The sequence below is a fragment of the Hylobates moloch genome, unplaced genomic scaffold (assembly GCF_009828535.3).
Source record: "Hylobates moloch isolate HMO894 unplaced genomic scaffold, HMol_V3 SCAFFOLD_13, whole genome shotgun sequence".
In the NCBI taxonomy this organism is placed as follows: domain Eukaryota; kingdom Metazoa; phylum Chordata; class Mammalia; order Primates; family Hylobatidae; genus Hylobates; species Hylobates moloch.
The window spans coordinates 23,760,700-23,783,127 of record NW_026652288.1 but is presented as its reverse complement, the minus strand read 5'-3'; the positions used below and the strand labels follow the sequence as shown (position 1 = coordinate 23,783,127).

General features: G+C 42.8%; 1 protein-coding gene across 2 annotated transcripts in view; it reads right to left on the bottom strand.

Moving 5' to 3' along the window:
• Positions 1–22,428, bottom strand: part of FAM228B (family with sequence similarity 228 member B) — an 88,268-nt gene that overhangs the window by 57,241 nt on the left and 8,599 nt on the right. Inside the window, exon 2 of one of the 2 annotated variants that reach the window (XM_058426613.1) lies at positions 14,525–14,611. The exons of the other annotated variant lie outside the window; for it this stretch is intronic. The gene's annotated coding sequence lies outside the window, so the exon portion shown is untranslated. The remainder of the gene's footprint in view (positions 1–14,524; positions 14,612–22,428) is intronic. 2 annotated transcript variants of the gene reach the window in all.

Genomic DNA, 22,428 nt, shown 5'->3' with positions numbered 1-22,428 from the left:
CCAAGTGGCTGAGACTACAGGCGCCCACCACCACGCCCAGCTAATTTTTTGTATTTTTAGTAGAGACAGGGTTTCACCGTGTTAGCCAGGATGATCTTGATCTCTTGACCTCGTGATCTGCCCGTCTCGGCCTCCCAAAGTGCTGGGATTACAGGCATGAGCCACTGTGCCCAGCCAATTTGCATATGTTGAACCAACCTTGCATGTGCTGTTGGATTCAGTTTGCTAGCATTTTGTTGAGAATTTGTGCATCTATGTTCATCAAAAATATCAGCCCGAATTTTTCTTTTTTTTTTTTTTTGTTGTTGTGTCTCTGACAGGTTTTGGTATCAGAATGATGCTGGCCTCATAGAATGAGTTGGGGAGGAGTCCCTCCTCCTCAATTTTTTGTAATAGTTTCTGTTGGAATGGTACCAACTTTTCTTTATACATCAGGTAGAATTTGGCTGTGAATCCCTCTGGTCCTGGACCTTTTTTGTTTGTTTGTTTTGGTTGGTGGGCTTTTTATTACTAATTCAATTTCAGAACTCATTATTGGTCTGTTCAGGGATTCAGTTTCTTCCTGGTTCAGTCTTAGGAAGTTGTATGTGTCCAGGAATTTATCCACTTCTAGATTTTCTAATTTGTGTGCATAGAGGTATTCGAAGTAGTCTCTAAAGGTTTTTTGTATTTCTGTGGGGCCAGTGGTAACCTCCTCTTTGTAATTTCTAACTGTATTTATTTGGATCTTCTCTCGTTTTTTCTTTATTAGTCTAGCTAGTGATCTATCTATCTGATTAATTTCTTTCAAAGAACCAATATCTGGATTTGTTGATCTTTTGTATGGTTTTTGTGTCTCAATTTCCTTTAGTTCAGCTCTGATTTTGGTTATTTTTTGTCTTCCAATAGCTTTGGGGTTGGTTTGCTCATGCATCCTTAGGTCTTCTAGTTGTAATATTAGGTTGTTAATTTGGGATCTGTCTGTTTGACATGGGCATTTAGTGCTATAAACTGCCCTATTAACACTGCCTTAGCTGTGTCCCAGAGATTCTTGTATGTCATATCTTTGTTCTCATTAGTTTCAAAGAATTTTTTTATTTCTGCCTTAATTTCATTATCTACCCAAAAGTCATTTAGGAGCAGGTTGTTTAATTTCCATGTAATTGTATGGTTTCAATGATTTTCTTAGTATTGATTTCTATTTTTATTGCACTGTGGTCTGAGAATGTGGTTGGTATGATTTCAGGTTTTTTTATTTTGCTGAGTATTGTTTTATGTCTGATTGTCTGGTTGATTTTGGAGTATGTGCCATGTTGAAGGGGTGGGTTGCCCTTCCACACCTGTGGGTGTTTCTCGTTAGGTGGAACGAGAGACTTGGAAAAGAAAGACACAGAGACAAAGTATAGAGAAAGAAAAAAGGCCCAGGGGACCGGCGTTCAGCATATGGAGGATCCCGCCTGCCTCTGAGTTCCCTTAGTATTTATTGATCATTCTTGGGTGTTTCTCGGAGAGTGGGATGTGTCAGGGTTATGGGATAATAGTGGAGAGAAGGTCAGCAGATAAACACGTGAACAAACGTCTCTGCATCATAGACAAGGTAAAGAATTAAATGCTGTGCTTTAGATATGCATACACATAAACATCTCAATGCCTTACAGAGCAGTATTGTTGCCCGCACGTCCCACCTCCAGCCCTAAGGCGGTTTTTACCGTATCTCTGTAGATGGAACATACAGTCGGGTTTTATACCGAGACATTCCATTGCCCAGGGACGGGCAGGAGACAGATGCCTTCCTCTTGTCTCAACTGCAAAGAGGCATTCCTTCCTCTTATACTAATCCTCCTCAGCACAGACCCTTTACAGGTGTCGGGCTGGGGGACGGTCAGGTCTTTCCCTTCCCACGAGGCCATATTTCAGACTATCACATGGGGAGAAACCTTGGACAATACCTGGCTTTCCTAGGCAGAGGTCCCTGTGGCCTTCCGCAGTGTTTGTGTCCCTGGGTACTTGAGATTAGGGAGTGGTGATGATTAGGGAGTGGTGATGACTCTTAACGAGCATGCTGCCTTCAAGCATCTGTTTAACAAAGCACATCTTGCACAGCCCTTAATCCATTTAACCCTGAGTTGACATAGCACATGTTTCAGAGAGCACGGGGTTGGGGGTAAGGTTATAGATTAACAGCATCTCAAGGCAGAAGAATTTCTCTTAGTACAGAACAAAATGGAGTCTCCTATGTCTACTTCTTTCTACACAGACACGGTAACAATCTGATCTCTCTTTCTTTTCCCCACACCATGTGGTGATAAGAAGAATGTATATTCTGTTGTTTTTAGGTGGAGCGTTCTGTAGATGTCTATCAGGTTACTTTGGTCAAGTGTTGAGTTCAGGTCCTGAATAGCTTTGTTAATCTTCTGCCTCAATGATCTGTCTAATACTGTCAATGGAGTGTTGAAGTCTCCCATTATTATTGTGTGGGAATCTAAATCTCTTCATAGGTCTCTAAGAATTTGCTTTATGGATCTGGGTGCTCCTGTGTTGAGTGTGTATATATTTAGGATAGTTAGGTCTTCTTGTTGAATTGCACCCTTTACTATTATATAATGCCCTGTTTATCTTTTTTTTATCTTTGTTAGGTTAAAGTCCATTTTGTCTGAAATTATGATTGCAACCCCTGCTTTTTTTCTGTTTTCTGTTTGCTTTGTAGATTTTTCTCCATCCTTTTATTTTGAGCCTACAGATGTCATTACATGTGAGATGGGTCTCTTGAAGACAGCATAATATTGGGTCTTGCTTTTTTATCCAGCTTGCCACTCTGTGCCTTTTGATTGAGATATTTAGCCCATTTACATTCAAGGTTAGTATTGATATGTGCAGATTTGACCCTGTCATCTTGTTGTTTGCTGGTTACTATGCAGACTTGTTTGTGTGGTTGATTTATAGTGTCACTAGTCTGTCTACTTAAGTGTGTTTTTGTAATGGCTAGTCATGGTCTTTCCCTTCCATATTTGGTGCTCCTCTCAGGACTGCTTATAAGGCAGGTCTGGTGGGAAAAAAAATCCCCTCAGCATTTGCTTGTCTGAAAATGATCTTATTTCTCCTTCATATATGAAGCTTAGTTTGGCCAGATATGAAATTCTTGGTTGGAAATTTTCTTCTTTAAGAATGAAATGAGGCCAGGTGAGGTGGCTCATACCTGTAATCCCAGCACTTTGGTAGGCTGAGGCAGGCAGATCACCTGAGGTAAGGAGTTTGAGACCAGCCTGGCCAACACAGCAAAACCCTGTCTCTACTAAAAATACAAAAATTAGCTGGTCATGGTGGCAGGTGTCTGTAATCCCTGCTACTTGGGAGGCTGAGACAGGAGAATTGCTTGAACCCAGGAGGTGGAGGTTGCAGTGAGCTGAGATCGTGCCACTGCACTCCAGCCTGGGCAACAGAGCAAAACTCTATCTCAAAAAAAAAAAAAAATGTTGAATATAGGCCCCCAATCTCTTCTGGCTTTTAGGGTTTCTGCTGAAAGATCTGCTGTTAGCCTGATGGAGTTCCCTTTGTAGGTAACCTGCCCTTTCTCTCTAGCTGCCTTTGACATTTTTTCTTTCATGTAAACTTTGGAGAATCTGATGATTATGTGTCTTGGGGATGGTCTTGAGTAATATCTCTCAGGGATTCTCTGCATTTCCTGGATTTGAATGTTGGCCTCTCTAACAAGGTTCAGGAAATTTTCATGAACATTATCCTAAAATATGTTTTCCAAGTTGCTTGCTTTCTCCCTGTCTCTTTCAGGGATGCCCATGAGTCATAGATTTGATCTCATTACATAATCCCATATTTCTCTGAGGTTTTGTTCATTCTTTTTTATTCTTTTTTCTTTATTCTTGTCTGAATGGGTTATTTCAGAGAGCTAGTCTTTAAGCTCTGGGATTCTTTACTCAGCTTGGTCTATTCTGCTGTTAATACTTGAAGTTACAATGTGCAATTCTTGTAGTGTGTTTTTCAGCTGTATCAGATCAGTTGGGTTCTTTTTTATAGAGGCTATTTCATCTGTCAGCTCCTGTATTGTTTTATTGTGATTGTTAGCTTCCTTGGATTGGGTTTTGAATTCTCCTGAATCTTGATGATCTTCATTCCTATCCATATTCTGAATTCTATTTCTGTTATTTCAGTCATTCCAGCCCAGTTAAGAACCCTTGCTGGGGAACTAGTGTGGCCATTTGGAGGAAAGAAGACACTCTGGCTTTTTGACTTGCCAGAGTTTTTGTGCCAGTTCTTTCTCATTTGTGTGGGCTGATGTTCCTTCAATCTTTGAAGTTGCTGTCCTTGGATGAAATTTTTTGTTTTTGCTTTTTTCTTCTTTGATGCCCTTGGGGGTTTGATTACGGTATAAGGTGGGTTTGGTTAACTGCTTTCAATTCTAGTCCACTCCTAGGTCTTGGAGGAGCCCCTTCCAATTACTGTCTCCCTACTTGCATTTCTTTTTTTGGGTGTTCCGGTCCATGGAGCTCCCTCAGGCAAGGGCCACAGGTGGCAGACAAGCTGTAACCTTGCCAGGTCAGCTCCAATCTGCTGTCTGTGTGCTTCCTGGGGAAACACGAGGTTGCACCTGCCTGCAGAGTTCAGGCAGAAGCAGGACCACTGGATTGGAAACTGCTGGGTGTGGCCCATCTGGCTACAGGAGGCGGGAGTGGGTGGGTGCAGTTGGCTGCCTTGTTGTTTGGGTGTTTCCAGTGCAACAGGAGGCTGCATCCCTTGACAAATTCAGGTAGAAGTAGAGCCACTGGGCCAGAAGCTCTGGCAGGTGTGGTTTGCCTGGCTACCAGTGGCTGGGGTTGGTGGGAACGCCTGCTCTGGTGTCTGTGTGCTTCCTGGGACAACAGAAGGCTGCACTTGTTGGCTGAGTTCACACAGAAGCAGGACTGCTGGGCCAGAAGCTCTAGCAGGCATTGTCCACCTGGCTGTCAGCGGCAAGGGTGGGTGTGATCATATGCCTTGCCATCTGGGTGCTCTTCCTAGGACAACAGGAAGCTGCACCCACCAGCTGAATCCACACAGAAGCAGAGCTGCTGGGCCAGGAGCTCTAGTGGTTCTTACCCACCTGGCTACCAGTGGTGGGGTAGGTAGAGTCACTCACTCTGCTGTTCGGGTGTTTCCCAGGACAACAGAAAGCGGCACCCTCTAGCTGAGTTCACACAGAAGCAGGGCCATTGGGCTGGAAGCTCTAGCAGGTGTTGCCCACCTGGCTACCAGTGGTGGGTGTAGGTGGAGTGGCTGGCCAAGTTCAGGCTGAAGTGAGATTGCTGGGCTAGAGGCTGGTGTTGAGTCCTGCCCAGCATGGGTGGGTGGAGCAACCTTACTGCTCCCAGGCATGGCAACTGCAGCCTCTACTGGGGCTATGGCGCTAGCTTGTCTGCCCTGGGGCCCAAAGCTTATAGAGGTCCCCTTGGACTCAACAGTTGGCCCCGTAAAACGTCTGAGTGGCTCTCTGCCTCAGTCTAGAAACATAATGGGTGGGTGTGGGGCCCGGTGGGATTCTCCTATTCCCAGTCTTGCACAGATCCCTGTGGAAAGCATGAATCCCCCTGAGGGCTCTCACTCACTCACCCTGTCCTATGTTGGAGAGGTTCTCCTGGCTCCATGCTGAGCCCAGACAGCTGGTGCCTGGCTTCACTCCTTGCTGCACTCTGTGTTCCTCTACTGCCCTGATGGGTCCCAAAGTGGTTTTTCAGATGATCGGCCTGCAGCTCGGTGTTTGCTAGTCCTTTTGTTTCTTCTCCATAACAGCAGCACACATGAGCCGCCTCTAGTCCACCATCTTGGCCCCATCCCCAATTCATCTCAATCATCCCATCTTGTCCTGAGTCCTGGCTTACCATTTGACATTCCACATAGATTTGCCTGTAGATTTTGGGGTTCGGCCCCCATGCCAATAATTTCTTCTTACAAATTAGCACACTGACATCTGGATTTGAGAACTCAGTTCTGTGAGCTGTAGACCCGTGCTCCACATACTGACAGGCAGGGAGTCTGACCTGGACTACAGTGATACTCTGAAGTTCTGCAGGCCTGGTGAAGCCTCTTGGCAGCTCACCCCCTGACCGGCCAGCCTTTTCTAAACACACCCGCTGCATTGCTGGGTGCCTAGTGGGAGCCTTTTTCATAAACTTCCTCAAGGCAACAACTGTCTGGAGCCTCCTCTGTAGAGCATTCCAGTTGCCTCCTATAATTCTCATTACAAACTTCCAATTGGGTCCAGCTATGCAGAGAGACCCACACAAGTGACCCTTTGGTGGTAGCTATGCAGCACATGTGGAGGTGCCCAGGGAGCAGGCGATCTTTTGTAACAGGGGTCTCCAAATGAGAGAACTTTGTGTCCTGATGGTTCACAAAGCCATTAGAAGGGGCCCACAGGCATGAATGGATTTAAGGGGTTCCTTTTTCCCAGGTTCTCAACTTCCATACGTACTTTCCTGAAAAGGATCTGCTGTAGTTGAGGACTGATGTCAAAGCTACTTTCTGGCCTCCCTCCCCAGCCTCCCTTCACCCAGTATACAAAAGGGCTCATGCTCACACAGCCATTAGAGCCTTTGAGCCTGGCTTGGAGCAGAAGAACTGTAAGGTGCCAAAGGAAGAGAAAATTCTAAATATTTTAAATTGCATGACCTCTTTCATCCTCCATTGTTCAAAAATGCATCATATGTGAAGGAGAGTCCCATGAGAGTAAAGCAAAAAAGTATCAGTGAGAAACAGTGAACACTTCCGTATCATAATTCATCCAGGAAAGGAAGGCTGCATGCCTTGTCCGTCTATATTTCTTAAGGTTCAGAAGCAAAATGATTGTTACAAGGCACATATTAATATGATTATTGAATTAAAAAATGAGAAACTTTTTCTGATAGAAAGTAATTTGATTTGGCTGATTAGTTTAACAGTGAGGACTGCCTTTGCCAATAAGAATGTCACAGATGTTTTCCATAAATGAGTTAAGTCTGCAGCTCCAATATGTTAATGAAAATACATTTATTTTGTTCTTTGGTTTCTTTTTTGAGACAGAGTCTCACTGTGTTGCCCAGGGTGGAGTGCAATGGTGTGATCTCGGCTCACTGCAACCTCAACCTCCAGGGTTCAAGCGATTCTCCTGCCTCAGCCTCCCGAGTAGCTGGGACTACAGGCACCTGCCACCATACCTGGCTAATTTTTGTATTTCTAATAGAAACAGGGTTTCGCCATGTTGGCCAGACTGGTCTTAAACTCCTGACTTCAGCTGATCCGCCTGCCTTGGCCTTCCAAAGTGCTGGAATTACAGGTGTGAGCCATCACTCCCGGCCTGAAAATACATTTAAAACGTGATAGGGTAAAAGGATTTGATCCAAAAAATTTAGCAAAAATGTATTAAAATTAACATTTTTACTTCCTGAATCTTTCCTGAGCATATCAATTTAAACAAGGTGCCTCTAAGTGAAAAAATGGCAGATATAATTAATAAGCATTTGATAAGTCTTCAGAAAGCTTTGTTGGTATAATTCCAGAAACTGAGAACTTGAATGACACTTATGACTGAGTAACAGATTGGGTGGCTTCCAAGTCTTTACTTTCAACAAAACTGAAGCAAGATCTAATTAAGTTGTCAGCTAATAGAGCATTGAAAACAACTTTTGATGATAGATCATTATATGGTTTTTATTATATAATTCAGAGGTATTCAAAGAATCGGCGGGCATTCCTATAATGAAATTTCTTTCCCATCTAATTTATGCAAACTAGATTTCTCAGAGCTTGTCTATAAAAATAAAAAATAGGGACCGGGCGCGGTAGCTCACGCCTGTAATCCCAGCACTTTGGGAAGCCAAGGTGGGCAGATCACAAGGTCAAGAGATAGAGACTATCCTGGCTAACACGGTGAAACCCCATCTCTACTAAAAATACAAAAAATTAGCCGGGCATGGTGGCGGGCGCTTGTAGTCCCAGCTACTCAAGAGGCTGAGGTGGAAGAATGGCGTGAATCCGGGAGGCGGAGGTTGCAGTGAGCTGAGATCACGCCACTGCACTCCATCCTGGGCGACAGTGCGAGACTCCGTCTTAAAAAATAATAATGAAATAAAATAAAATAATAAAAACTAGGAAGAGAACTAATTTCGAACTTAGTCCAATTCTAGCAATAAGTAATATTCATCCACATATATAACTATTGGGAAAAATTCAGCCCTACCAACTATCATTAAGAATGTATTTCCAATTACGTTTTATGTTTAATAATTATTATTTAAAATAATACATATTGTTTTGATCAATTGTGGACTAATAATATCATCATAATAAATCCAAAAGAAATTTAACACTTATAGTAGCCCTGTGGTCACAGAAAATAATTCTTTAAATTAATGTCAATTTACATACATATTTTTCCTGCAGATAAGAATGATCAGTAAAGCATAAAATATAGCAGAATATGATTCAATGAAAAAAGTGGAATGAAAATATGAGTAGCAGAAGAAAAATAAGGTTGTAAAACTTTTTTTATTATTATACTTTAAGCTCTAGGGTGCATGTACACAACGTGCAGGTTTGATACATAGGTATACATGTGCCATGTTGGTTTGCTGCACCCATCAACTCATCATTTACATTAGGTATTTCTCATAATGCTATCCCTCCTCAGCCCCCAACCCTCCGACAGGCCTTGGTGTGTGATGTTCCCCACCCTGTGTCCAAGTGATCTCATTGTACAATTCCCACCTATGAGTGAAAACATGCACTATTTAGTTTTCTGTCCTTGTGATAGTTTGCTGAGAATGATGGTTTCCACCTTCATCCATGTCCCTGCAAAGGACATGAACTCATCCTTTTTTATGGCTGCATAGTATTCCATGGTGTATATGTGCCACATTTTCTTATTCTAGTCTATCATTGATGGACATTTTGGTTGGTTCCAAGTCTTTGCTATTGTGAATAGTGCCACAATAAACATACATGTGCATATGTCTTTATAGTAGCATGATTTATGATCCTTTGGGTATATACCCAGTAATGAGATTACTGGGTCAAATGATAATTCTAGTTCTAGATCCTTAAGGAATCGCCACACTGTCTTTCACAATGGTTGAACTAATTTACACTCCCATCAACAGTGTAAAAGCATTCCTATTTCTCCACATCCTCTCCAGCATCTGTTGTTTCCTGACTTTTTAATGATTGCCATTTTAACTGGCATGAGATGGTATCTCATTGTGGTTTTGATTTGCATTTCTCTGATGACCAGTGATGATGAGCATTTTTTCATGTGTCTGTTGGCTGCACGGATGTCTTCTTTTGGGAAGTGTCTGTTCATATCCTTTGCCCACTTTTTGATGGGGTTTTTTTTTTTCTTGTAAATTTATTTGAGTTATTTGTAGATTGTGGATATTAGCCCTTTGTCAGATGGGTAGATTGCAAAAATTTTCTCCCATTCTGTAGGTTGCTTGTTCACTCTGATGGTAATTTCTTTTGCCATGCAGAAGCTCTTTCGTTTAATTAGATCCCATTTGTCAATTTTGGCTTTTGTTGCCATTGCTTTTGGTGTTTTAGTCATGAAGTCCTTGCCCATGCCTATGTCCTGTGGTATTGCCTAAGTTTTCTTCTAGGGTTTTTATGGTTTTAGGTCTAACATTTAAGTCTTTAATCCATCTTGAATTAATTTGTGTATAAGGAGTAAGGAAGGGATCCAGTTTCAGCTTTCTACATATGGCTAGCCAGTTTTCCCAGCACCATTTATTAAATAGGGAATCCTTTCCCCATTTCTTGTTTTTGTCAGGTTTGTCAAAGATCAGATGGTTGTAGATGTGTGGTGTTATTTCTGAGGTCTCTTTTCTGTTCCATTGGTCTATATATCTGTTTTGGTACCAGTACCATGCTGTTTTGGTTACTGTAGCCTTGTAGTATAGTTTGAAGTCAGGTAGCTTGATGCCTCCAGCTTTGTTCTTTTTGCTTAGGATTGTCTTGGCAATGGGGGGTCCTTTTTTGGTTCCATATGAACTTTAAAGTAGTTTTTTCCAATTCTGTGAAGAAAGTAATTGGTAGCTTGATGGGGATGGCATTTAATCTATAAATACTTTGGGCAGTGTGGCCATTTTCATGATATTGATTCTTCCTATCCATGAGAATGAAATATTCTTCCATTTGTTTGTGTCCTCTTTTATTTCATTAAGCAGTGGTTTGTAGTTCTCCTTGAAGAGAACTTACACATCCCTTGTAAGTTGGATTCCTAGGTATTTTATTCTCTTTGTAGCAATTGTGAATGGGAGTTCACTCATAATTTGGCTCTCTGTTTGTCTGTTAATGGTGTATAGGAATGCTTGTGATTTTTGCACATTGATTTTGTATCCTGAGACTTTGCTGAAGTTGCTTATCAGCTTAAGGAGATTTGGGGCTGAGACAATGGGGTTTTCTAAATATATAATCATGTCATCTGCAAACAGGGACAATTTAACTTCCTCATTTCCTAATTGAATACCCTTTATTTCCTTCTCTTGCCTGATTGCCCTGGCCAGAACTTCCAATACTATGTTGAGTGGGAGTGGCATCCTTGTCTTATGCCAGTTTTCAAAGGGAATGCTTCCAGTTTTTCCCCATTCAGTATGATATTGGCTGTGGGTTTGTCATAAACAGCTCTTATTATTTTGAGATATGCTCCATCAATATCTAGTTTATTGAGAGTTTTTAGCATGAAGTGCTGTTGAATTTTGTTGAAGGCCTTTTCTGCATCTATTGAGATAATCATATGGTTTTTGTCATTGGTTCTCTTTATGTGATGAATTACGTTTATTGATTTGTGTATGTTGAACCAGCCTCGCATCCCAGGGATGAAGCCAACTTGATCGTGGTGGATAAGCGTTTTGATGTGCTGCTGGATTTGGTTTGCCAGTATTTTATTGAGGATTTTCGCATTGATGTTCATCAGGGATATTGGTCTAAAATTCTCTTTTTTTGTTGTGTCTCTGCCAGGCTTTGGTATCAGGATGATGTTGGCCTCATAAAATGAGTTAGGGAGGATTCCCTCTTTTTCTATTGATTGGAATAGTTTCAGAAGGAATGGTACCAGCTCCTCTTTGTATACACCTCTGGTAGAATTCGGCTGTGAATCTATCTGGTCCTGGACTTTTTTTGGTTGGTAGGCTATTAATTATTGCCTCAATTTCAGAGCCTGTTATTGGTCTATTCAGAGATTCAACTTCTTCCTGGTTTAGTTGTGGAAGGGTGTATGTTTCCAGGAATTTATCCATTTCTTCTAGATTTTCTAGTTTATTTGCATAGAGGTGTTTATAGTATTCTCTGATGGTAGTTTGTATTTCTGTGGGATTGGTGGTGATATCCCCTTTATCATTTTTTATTGCATCTATTTGATTCTTCTATCTTTTCTTCTTAATTAGTCTTGCTAGCAGTCTATCAATTTTGTTGACCTTTTCAAAAAACCAGCTCCTGGATTCATTGATTTTTTTGAAGCGTTTTTGTGTCTCTATCTCTCTCATCTCTGCTCTGAACTCAGTTATTTCTTGCCTTCTGCTAGCTTCTGAATTTGTTTGCTCTTGCTTCTTTAGTTCTTTTAATAGTGATGTTAGGGTGTCAATTTTAGATCTTTCCTGCTTTCTCTTGTGGGCATTTAGTGCTATAAATTTCCCTCTACACACTGCTTTAAACGTGTCCCAGAGATTCTGGTACGTTGTGTCTTTGTTCTCATTGGTTTCGAAGAACATCTTTATTTCTGCCTTCATTTCGTTATTTACCCAGTAGTCATTCAGGAGGAAGTTGTTCAGTTTCCATGTAGTTGTGCGGATTTGAGTGAGTTTCTTAATCCTGAGTTCTAATTTGATTGCACTGTGGTCTGAGAGATAGTTTGTTGTGATTTCTGTTCTTCTACATTTGCTGAGGAGTGCTTTACTTCCGATTATGTGGTGAATTTTAGAATAAGTGTGATGTAATGCTGAGAAGAATGTATATTCTGTTGATTTGGGGTGGAGAGTTATGTAGATGTCTATTAGGTCTGCTTGTTGCAGAGCTGAGTTCAAGTCCTGGATATCCTTGTTAACCTTCTGTCTCGTTGATCTGTCTAATATTGACAGTGGGGTGTTAAAGTCTCCCATTATTATTGTGTGCAAGTCTAAGTCTCTTTGTAGGTCTCTAAGGACTTGCTTTACGAATCTGGGTGCTCCTGTATTGGGTGCATATATATTTAAGATAGTTAGCACTTCTTGTTGAACTAATCCCTTTACCATTATGTAATGGCCTTCTTTGTCTCTTTTGATCTTTGTTGGTTTAAAGTCTGTTTTATCAGAGACTAGGATTGCAACCCTTGCTTTTTTTTTTTTGCTTTCCATTTGCTTGGTATATCTTCCTCCATCCCTTTATTTTAGCCTATGTGCGTCTTTGCACATGAGATGGGTCTCCTGAATACAGCACATTGATGGGTCTTGACTCTTTATCCAATTTGCCAGTCTGTGTCTTTTAATTGGGGCATTTAGCCCATTTACATTTAAGGTTAATATTGTTGTGTGTGAATTTGATCCTGTCATTATGATGTTCACTGGTTATTTTGCCCGTTAATTCATGCAGTTTCTTCATAGCATTGATGGTCTACAATCTGGCATGTTTTTGCAGTGGCTGGTACTGGTTGTTCCTTTCCATGTTTAGTGCTTCCTTTAGGAGCTCTTGTAAGGCAGGCCTGGTGGTGACAAAGTCTCTCAGCATTTGCTTGTCTGAAAGGATTTTATTTTTCCATCACTTATGAAGCTTAGTTTGGCTGGATATGAAATTCTGGGTTGAAAATTCTTTTCTTTAAGAATGTTGAATATTGGCCCCCACTCTCTTTTTGTAGGGTTTCTGCAGAGAGATCTGCTGTTAGTCTGATGGGCGTCCTTTTGTGGATAACTCAACCTTTCTCTTTGGCTGCCCTTAACACTTTTTCCTTCATTTCACTCTTGGTGAATCTGACAATTATGTGTCTTGGGGTTGCTCTTCTAAAGGAGTATCTTTGTGGTGTTCTCTGTATTTTCTGAATTTGAATGTTGGCCTGCCTTGCTAGATTGGGGAAGTTCTCCTGGATAATATCCTGAAGAGTGTTTTCCAAGTTGGTTCCATTCTCACCATCACTTTCAGGTACACCAATCAAACATAGATTTGGTCTTTTCACATAGACCCATTTTTCTTGGAGGCTTTGTTCGTGTCTTTTTACTCTTTTTTCTCTAACCTTGTCTTATTGCTTTATTTCATTAATTTGATCTTCAATCACTGACACCCTTTCTTCCACTTGATCGAATTGGCTATTGAAGGTTGTGCATGTGTCACGAAATTCTTGTGCCATGGTTTTCAGTTCCATCAGGTCACTTAAGTTCTTCTCTACACTGTTTATTCCAGTTAGCCATTCGTCTAATCTTTTTTCAAGGGTTTTACTTCCTTGCAATGGGTTCGAACATCCTCCTTTAGCTCAGAGAAGTTTGCTGTTACCAAGCTTCTGAGGCCTACTTCTGTCAACTCGTCAAAGTCACTCTCCATCCAGTTTTGTTTCTTTGCTGGCGAGGAGCTGCGATCCTTTGGAGGAGAAGAGGCACTCTGATTTTTAGAATTTTCAGCTTTTCTGCTCTGGTTTCTCCCCATCTTTGTGGTTTTATCTACCTTTGGTCTTTGATGTTGGTGACCTATAGATGGGGTTTTGGTGTAGATGAACTTTTTGGTGATATTGATGCTATTCCTTTCTGTTTTTAAGTTTTCCTTCTAACAGTCAGGTCCCTCAGCTGCAGGTCTGTTGGAGTTTGCTGGAGGTCCACCCCAGACGCTGTTTTCCTGGGTATCACCAGCGGAGGCTGCAGAACAGCAAATATTGCGGAACAGCAAATACTGCTGCTTGATCCTTCCTCTGGAAGCTTCGTCCCAGAGAGGCAGGTGCCTATATGAGGTGTCTGTCGGCCCCTCCTGGGAGGTGTCTCCTAGTTAGGCTACATGGGCGTCAGGGACCCACTTGAGGAGGCAGTCTGTCCGTTCTCAGAGCTCAAACACCATGCTGGGAGAACCAATGCTCTCTTCAGAGCTGTCAGACAGGGACCTGTAAGTCTGCAAAAGTTGTCTGCTGCCTTTTGTTCAGCTATGCCCTGGCCACAGAGGTGGAGTCTAGAGGCAGTAGGCCTTACTGAGCTGCAGTGGGCTCTGCCCAGTTCGAACTTCCCAGCTGCTTTGTTTACCTACTCAAGCCTCAGCAACAGCGGACGCCCCTCCCCCAGCCAGGCTGCCACCTCGCAGTTCGATCTCAGACTGCTGCACTAGCAGTGAGCAAGGCTCTGTGGGTGTGGGACCCACCGAGCCAGGCATGGGAGAGAATCTCCTTGTCTGCCGGTTGCTAAGACCTTGAGAAAAGTGCAGTATTTGGGCAGGAGTGTCCCATTTTTCCAGGTAGTCTGTCACGGCTTCCCTTGGCTAGGAAAGGGAAATCCCCCAACCCCTTGCACTTCTAGGGTGAGGTGACGCCCTGCCCTGCTTCAGCTCACCCTCCGTAGGCTGCACCCAACCAGTCCCAGTGAATCCTCAGTCGGAAATGCAGAAATCACCCGTCTTCTGCATCGATCACGCTGGGAGCTGCAGACCGGAGTTGTTCCAGTGGTAAAACTTTTAACTGTTAAAGAATAGTTTGGGTCTTTCTTAGTGGATGATTATATTAATAAATATCAAATTGCTCTAATATAAGGCTGGAGTGCAGTGGTGCAATCTTGGCTCACTGCAACCTCTGCCTCCCAGGTTCAAGTGATTCTCCTGCCTCACCCCCGGGAGTAGCTGGGACTACGAGTGGGTGCCACCATGCCAGGCTAATTTTTTTGGTATTTTTAGTAGAGATGGGGTTTCACCATGGTGGCCGGGCTGGTCTCCAACTCCTGAACTCAAGTGATCTGCACACCTTGGCCTCCTAAAGTGCCAGGATTACAGGCATGAGTCACCACACCCAGCCCAATAGATATATTTAAAAGCCTGATGTAAAATTAGCCGGGCGTGGTGGCGGGCGCCTGTAGTCCCAGCTACTCGGAGAGGCTGAGGCAGGAGAATGGCGTGAACCCGGGAGGCGGAGCTTGCAGTGAGCCGAGATTGCACCACTGCACTCCAGCCTGGGTGACAGAGCAAGACTCCGTCTCAAAAAAAAAAAAAAAAAAAAAAAGCCTGAAGTAGGCTGGGCAAAGTGGCTCATGCCTGTAAACCCAGCACTTAGAGAGGCCAAGGCAGGAGGATCCCTTGAGGCCAAGAGTTCAAGACCAGCTGAGGCAACATAGTGAGACTACCTCTACGAAAAATAGAAAAATTAGCCAGGCATGGGGTCATGTACCTGTAGTCCTAGCTACTAGGAAGACTGAGGTGGGAGGATTCCTTGAGCTCAGGAGTTTGAGGTTACAGTGAGTTATGATCACACCATTGTACTCTGGCCTGGGCAACAGAACAAGACTCTGTCTCTTGGAGGGGGAAAAAGCCTGTTGTAAGAGTTTAAAATGTCAGTATTTAAAGAAATAAGGACTTCATGTCTAAAACACCAAAAGCAATGGCAACAAAAGCCAAAATTGACAAATGGGATCTCATTAAACTAAAGAGCTTCTGCACAGCAAAAGAAACTACCATCAGAGTGAACAGGCAACCTACAGAATGGGAGAAAATTTTTGCAACCTACTCATCTGACAAAGGGCTAATATCCAGAATCTACAATGAACTCAAACAAATTTACAAGAAAAAAACAAACAACCCCATCAAAAAGTGGGCAAAGGACATGAACAGACACTTCTCAAAAGAAGACATTTATGCAGCCAGAAAACACATGAAGAAATGCTCATCATCACTGGCCATCAGAGAAATGCAAATCAAAACCACAGTGAGATACCATCTCACACCAGTTAGAATGGCCATCATTAAAAAATCAGGAAACAACAGGTGCTGGAGAGGATGTGGAGAAATAGGAACACTTTTACACTGTTGGTGGGACTGTAAACTAGTTCAACCATTGTGGAAGTCAGTGTGGCGATTCCTCAGGGATCTAGAACTAGAAATACCATTTGACCCAGCCATCCCATTACTGGGTATATACCCAAAGGAGTATAAATCATGCTGCTATAAAGACACATGCACACGTATGTTTATTGCGGCACTATTCACAATAGCAAAGACTTGGAACCAACCCAAATGTCCAACAACAATAGACTGGATTAAGAAAATGTGGCACATATACACCATGGAATACTATGCAGCCATAAAAAATGATGAGTTCGTGTCCTTTGTAGGGACATGGATGAAACTGGAAAACATCATTCTCAGTAAACTATCGCAAGGACAAAAAACCAAACACCGCATGTTCTCACTCATAGGTGGGAATTGAACAATGAGAACTCATGGACACAGGAAGGGGAACATCACATTCCGGGTACTGTTGTGGGGTGGGGGGTGGGGGAAGCGGGGACAGCATTAGGAGATATACCTAATGCTAAATGACGAGCTAATGGGTGCAGGAAATCAACATGGCACATGGATACATATGTAACAAACCTGCACATTGTGCACATGTACCCTAAAACCTAAAGTATAATAAAAAAGAAGAAAAAAGAAAAAAGAAATAAGAAATCCTTATCTTTTGAACTATTTATATTTCAGGTGAATAATTTTAGATATCAACTTAAAAATGCGAAAGGAAGCTGGGCACAGTGGCTCACACCTGTAATCCCTGCACTTTGGTAGATAGAGGCAGGAAGATCACTTAAGCCCAGGAGTTGAAGACCAGCCTGAGCAATATGAAAGATCTTGTCTCTACCAAAACTTTAAAAAATAGCCAGGTGTGGTGGCATGTGCCTGCAGTCCCAGGCACATGAGACTACTCAGGAGGCCAAGGCCTAGTTATTCAGGAGGCTGAGGCAGGAGGATCACTTGAATCCAAGAGGTCAACACTGCAGTAAGCTATGATGGTGCCACTGCACTCCAGCCTGGGTGACACAGCAAGACCCTGTCTTTAAAAAAAAAAAAAAAAAAGTATGTGACAATTCCTCAGGGATCTAGAACCAGAAATACCATTTGACCCAGCAATCCCATTACTGGGTATATACCCAAAGGTTTATAAATCATTCTACTATAAAGACACACGCAGCCAGGAGCGGTGGCTCATACCTGTAATCCCAGCACTTTGGGAGTCTGAGGTGGGCAGATCACAAGGTCAGGAGTTCAAGACCAGCCTGGCCAATATGGTGAAACCTGTCTCTATTAAAAATACAAAAAAAAATTAGCCAGGCCTGGTGGTGGGCACCTGTAGTCCAAGCTACTTGGGAGGCTAAGGCAGGAGAATCGCTTGAACCCAGAAGGCGGAGGTTGCAGTGAGCCAAGATTGTGCCACTGCACTCCAGCCTGGGTGACACAGCAAGATTCTGTCTCAAAAAAAAAAAAAAAATGCACACATATGTTTATTGCGGCACTATTTGCAATAGCAAAGACACCGAACCAACCCAAATGCCCATCAATGATAGACTGGATAAAGAAAATGTGATACATATACACCATGGAATACTATGCAGCCATAAAAAAGAATGAGTTCATGTCCTTTGCAGGGACATGGATGAAGCTGGAAACTATCATCCTCAGGAAACTAACACAGGAACAGGAAACCAAATAGCGCATGTGCTCACTCATAAGTGGGAGTTGAACAATGAGAACACATGGACACACGGAAGGGAACATCACACACCAGGGCCTGTTGGGGGGCTGGGGGCAAAGGGAGGGAGAGCATTAGGACAAATACCTAATGCATGTGGGGCTTAAAGCCTAGATGACAGGCTGATAGGTGCAGCAAACCACCATGGCACATGTATACCTATGCAACAAACCTGCACCTTCAACACATGTATCCCAGAACTTAAAGTAAAATAAAATAAAAATAAAAAGTGAGAGGGGACACATAGTTTTGGGACATGCTTTTTGCCTATTTCAGAATAAAAATGTGTGCAGACTACCACCTGGAGTAAGGAGAAATGCCTTGAGCCCTGAGCCATGGTGGTGGGTGGCCAGGAAGATGGCAGAGGCAGGTAGCCTCTGTACATGGTGTGTGTGTGTGTGTGTGTGTGTGTGTGTGTGTGCATAAAATCATGTATATGTGTATAGGGATATTTTGTCATTGTTTTACCACAATTTTACTCTGATTAAACAAATGCTTCACAGAAATCCCTGGATGTCAACTATTATAGCTCTAGTTCATTTTTCAAGTGGATGCATAGAATTCACAATTTATGCAGCCATTCCCTTAGTGATGGGATCTACTTTGTTTCCAAATTTTTGTTACTATGATCAATGCTGCAATAAACATCTCTGTACATACATCTGTATAATTGGTTGTTTTATTTCTACAGGACAAACTCCTTAGAAGTAAGTTTCATACTGTCATTGTTACTATCGCTATGATTTATTTTCTTTCTTTCCTTCTTTTTTTTCTGGAGACAGAGTCTCACTCTGTCACCCAGGCTGGAGTGCAGGGCGCGATCTCGGCTCACTGCAACCTCTGCCTCCCAGGCTCAAGCGAGTCTCCTGCCCCAGCCTCCCGAATAGCTGGGATTACAGGCACGTGCCACCACTGCCCAGCTAATTTTTGTATTTTTAGTAGAGACGGGGTTTCACCATGTTGGCCAGGCTGGTCTAGAACTTCTGACTCAAATAATCCACACAGCTTGGCCTCCCAAAGTGGTGAGATTACAGGCATGAGCCACCATGCTTGGCCAATTTATTTTCTGACATCTGGTAATGTAAGTCTTTCCTACTTTTTTTTTTTTTTTTTGAGACAGAGTCTTACTCTTGTCACCCAGGCTGGAGTGCAGTGGTATGATCAATGGGAACTCTGCCTGCCAGGCCCATGTGATCTTCCCATCTCCCAGCCTCCCAAGTAGCTGGAACTACAGGCACATGCCACCACACCTGGCTAATTTTTTGTAGGGATGGGGTTTTGCTATGTTGCCCAGGCTGGTCTTGAACTCCTGAGTTCAAGTGATCTTCCCACCTCGGCCTCCCAAAGTGCTGGGATTACAGATGTGAGCCAACACTCCCAATCCTACTACTCTTTTTCATATATTTATTGGCCATTTGGGGGGATTTGTTCTTCCACATACACCCTAACACAATTTTATCCAATCTAAAAATATACTGTTGGCATTATAACCAAATTTATAATGAATTTGTATACTAATTTGGTAAAACTGACATTTTGGGTACTGTATTCTCATCTAAAAACATGGTACTGTTTCATTTGTTCAGATCTTATTTCTGTTCTTTGATATAGTTTTACAGTCTTCATTAGATAATTTTTGTATCTTCCTTGTTAAACACATTCCTTATGCTTTTACAGCTTATACTGCTATGGTAAAAGGGTTATTTTCCCCATTTTTATTAATATTTCTAGTTGCTTAGCTGAAGTAGAATAAAGCTATTGATTCTGGTGTATGTAGCTTGCATCTGGACAGCTTTACAAATTATCTCATTATCTCAAACAAAAATGTTTGCTTCATTTTTAAAATTAGCATCTCTTGTGGCTTTTTGTGTTTGTTTGTTTTTTGTTTTTGTTTTTGTTTTGAGACGGAGTCTCATCTGTCGCCCAGGCTGGAATGCAGTGGCGCGATCTCGGCTTACTGCAAGCTCCGCCTCCTAGGTTCACGCCATTCTCCTGCCTCAGCCTCCCAAGTAGCTGGAACTACCGGCCCCCGCCACCACGCCCGGCTAATTTTTTGTATTTTTAGTAGAGACGGGGTTTCACCCTGTTAGCCAGGATGGTCTCAATCCCCCGACCTCGTGATCCGCCCACCTCGGCCTCCCAAAGTGCTGGGATTATAGGCGTGAGCCATGGCACCCAGTGCATCTCTTGTGTTTTCTAAGTCTACAATCATATCAACAACAAAAGGAGACTGTTTTATCACTTTTCCAGTATTTATATCAATTACCTCGTTTTTTATCTTATTGTATTGACTAAAACTTCCAAAGTAATGTTAAATAATAATGTCAGCCTGGGCAACATGGCATAACTACAAAACAAACAACAAACAAACAAACAAAAACTATCTGGGTGTGGTGGCTCAAGCCTGTAGTCCTAGCTGGTGGGGAGGCTGAGGTGGGAGGTTCAATTGAGCCCATATCAAGGCTGCAGTGAGCTGTGATCACAACACTGCACTCCAGCATGGGCAACAGAATGAGACCTTGTCTTTTAAAAAAAGTCTACTATAAATACTTTCCTTTTATCCTTATTTTGCTTGGAGGTTTTATAATGAATGGCTTCCAGGTTTAATCATTGCCTTTTTGGCCTCTATTGATTGGCTCATATGGTGTTTTCTCCTTTAATTTGTTGATGTTTTGGGGTTGTATTGATAGACTTCCCAATATTGATTTTGTATAGTCATAGGGAATATAAGTTGCTGAACTCCATTTCCTAATTTTTTTTTTTTTTTTTTTTGAGATGAGAGTCTCTCTGTCACCAAGGCTGGAGTGCAGTGGTGCAATCACAGCTCACTGCAACTTCCTCCTGCCTCAGCCTCGCAGGTACCTGGGACTATAGGTGTGCACCACCACGCCCGGCTAATTTTTGTATTTTTAGTAGAGATGGGGTTTCACCATGTTGGCCAGGCTGGTCTTGAACTTCTGACCTCAACTGTTCTGCTCCCCCCTTGGCCTCTCAAAGTGCTGGGATTACAGGGTTGAGCCACCGTGCTGGTCCTTGCTAATTTTTTGTTTGTTTGTTTGTTTGTTTGTTTGTTTGTTTTTGAGACGGAGTCTCACTCTGTAGCCCAGGCTGGAGTGCAGTGGCGCAATCTCTGCTCACTGCAAGCTCCGCCTCCCGGGTCCATGCCATTGTCCTGCTTCAACCTCCTGAGTAGCTGGGACTACAGGCCCCAGCCACCACTGCCGGCTAATTTTTTGTATTTTTAGTGGAGATGGGGTTTCACCGTGTTAGCCAGGATGGTCTCCATCTCCTGACCTCGTGATCCACCACCTCGGCCTCCCAAAGTGCTGGGATTACAGGCATGAACCACTGTGCTGGGCATTTTTTATTTTTTTCTTTTTTTTTCTTTTTTTTTTTTTGAGACGGAGTCTCGCTCTGACACCCAGGCTGGAGTGCATGGCGCGATCTCGGCTCACTGCAGGCTCTGCCTCCCGGGTTCACGCCATTCTCCTGCCTCAGCCTCTCCGAGTAGCTGGGACTACAGGCGCCCGCCACCACGCCCGGCTAATTTTTTTGTATTTTTAGTAGAGACGGGGTTTCACCGTGGTCTCGATCTCCTGACCTCGTGATCCGCCCGCCTTGGCCTCCCAAAGTGCTGGGATTACAAGCGTGAGCCACCGCGCCCAGCCTTTTCTTTTTTTTTAGACGGAGTTTTGCTCTTGTTCCCCAGGCTGGAGTGCAATGGCACAATCTCGGCTCACCGCAACCTCTGCCTGGAGCGATTCTCCTGCCTCAGCCTCCCGAGTAGCTGGGATTACAGGGATGCGCCACCACACCTGGCTAATTTTGTATCCTTGCTAATTTTTTAAAGAAATTTTTATCTTTATTAACAAGCCTTTGCTGCAAAAATAAACTATCCCCAAATCTTAACAGCTTACAACAACAAATGTTTATTTCTTCCTCAGTTGTGACTCTGCTAGGCTGGTCCCAAGACAATAGGTTGGATTCAGGGCTACCCTGAGTGTTTCTCACTCAGGGACAAGCTGAAATAGATGCTACCTATGGGTGGCAGGAAGGTAAGGGAACTGATGGAAACTGACCATGCCTTCCCCACTCATCATTGACCAAAGTGAGACAGGGCCAAACCCAACATCAACAGAATGAGGCGAAAATACTCCACCCATTGGGTAGAATGGAATAATTTTGCTAAAAAATCTTCCATGTTTTCTAGATTTTACTACTTGTTGCTGTAGAGTTTCACGTAATTTAATTTATTCTTCTTTCAATCACTCCTATATCTGTGGTTGTATCTCCTTTCTCATTCCCAGTCTTTCAGACCTTGGCTATTTCTTGTTTCCCAGCTGTAACTCATAATACATTTCATTCATGTTACTGGTTTTTATAAAGAACAAGCTGGGACTACAGGCACCCACCACCACACTCAGCTAATTTTTGCATTTTTAGTAGAGATGGGGTTTCATCATGTTGGCCAGGCTGGCCTTGAACTCTTGACCTCAAGTGATCCACCCCTCTCAGCCTCCCAAAGTGCTGGGATTATAGGTATGAGCCACAGCACCCAGCCCATTTCCCAACTTTCATAATTGGATGCATTTCTACTAAATATAATCTATTTCCCCATATCTGGGAAACCACACTGTTTCTACACTCACACAGAACACTTCGTTTCTGACGCTAGATATGCAGGTTTTATTCCCACATCAACCAATTCTCTGACACAGGCTGGGTGTTCCACAATTCAATTCTGACACTCTCCACCTGTAGTGTCA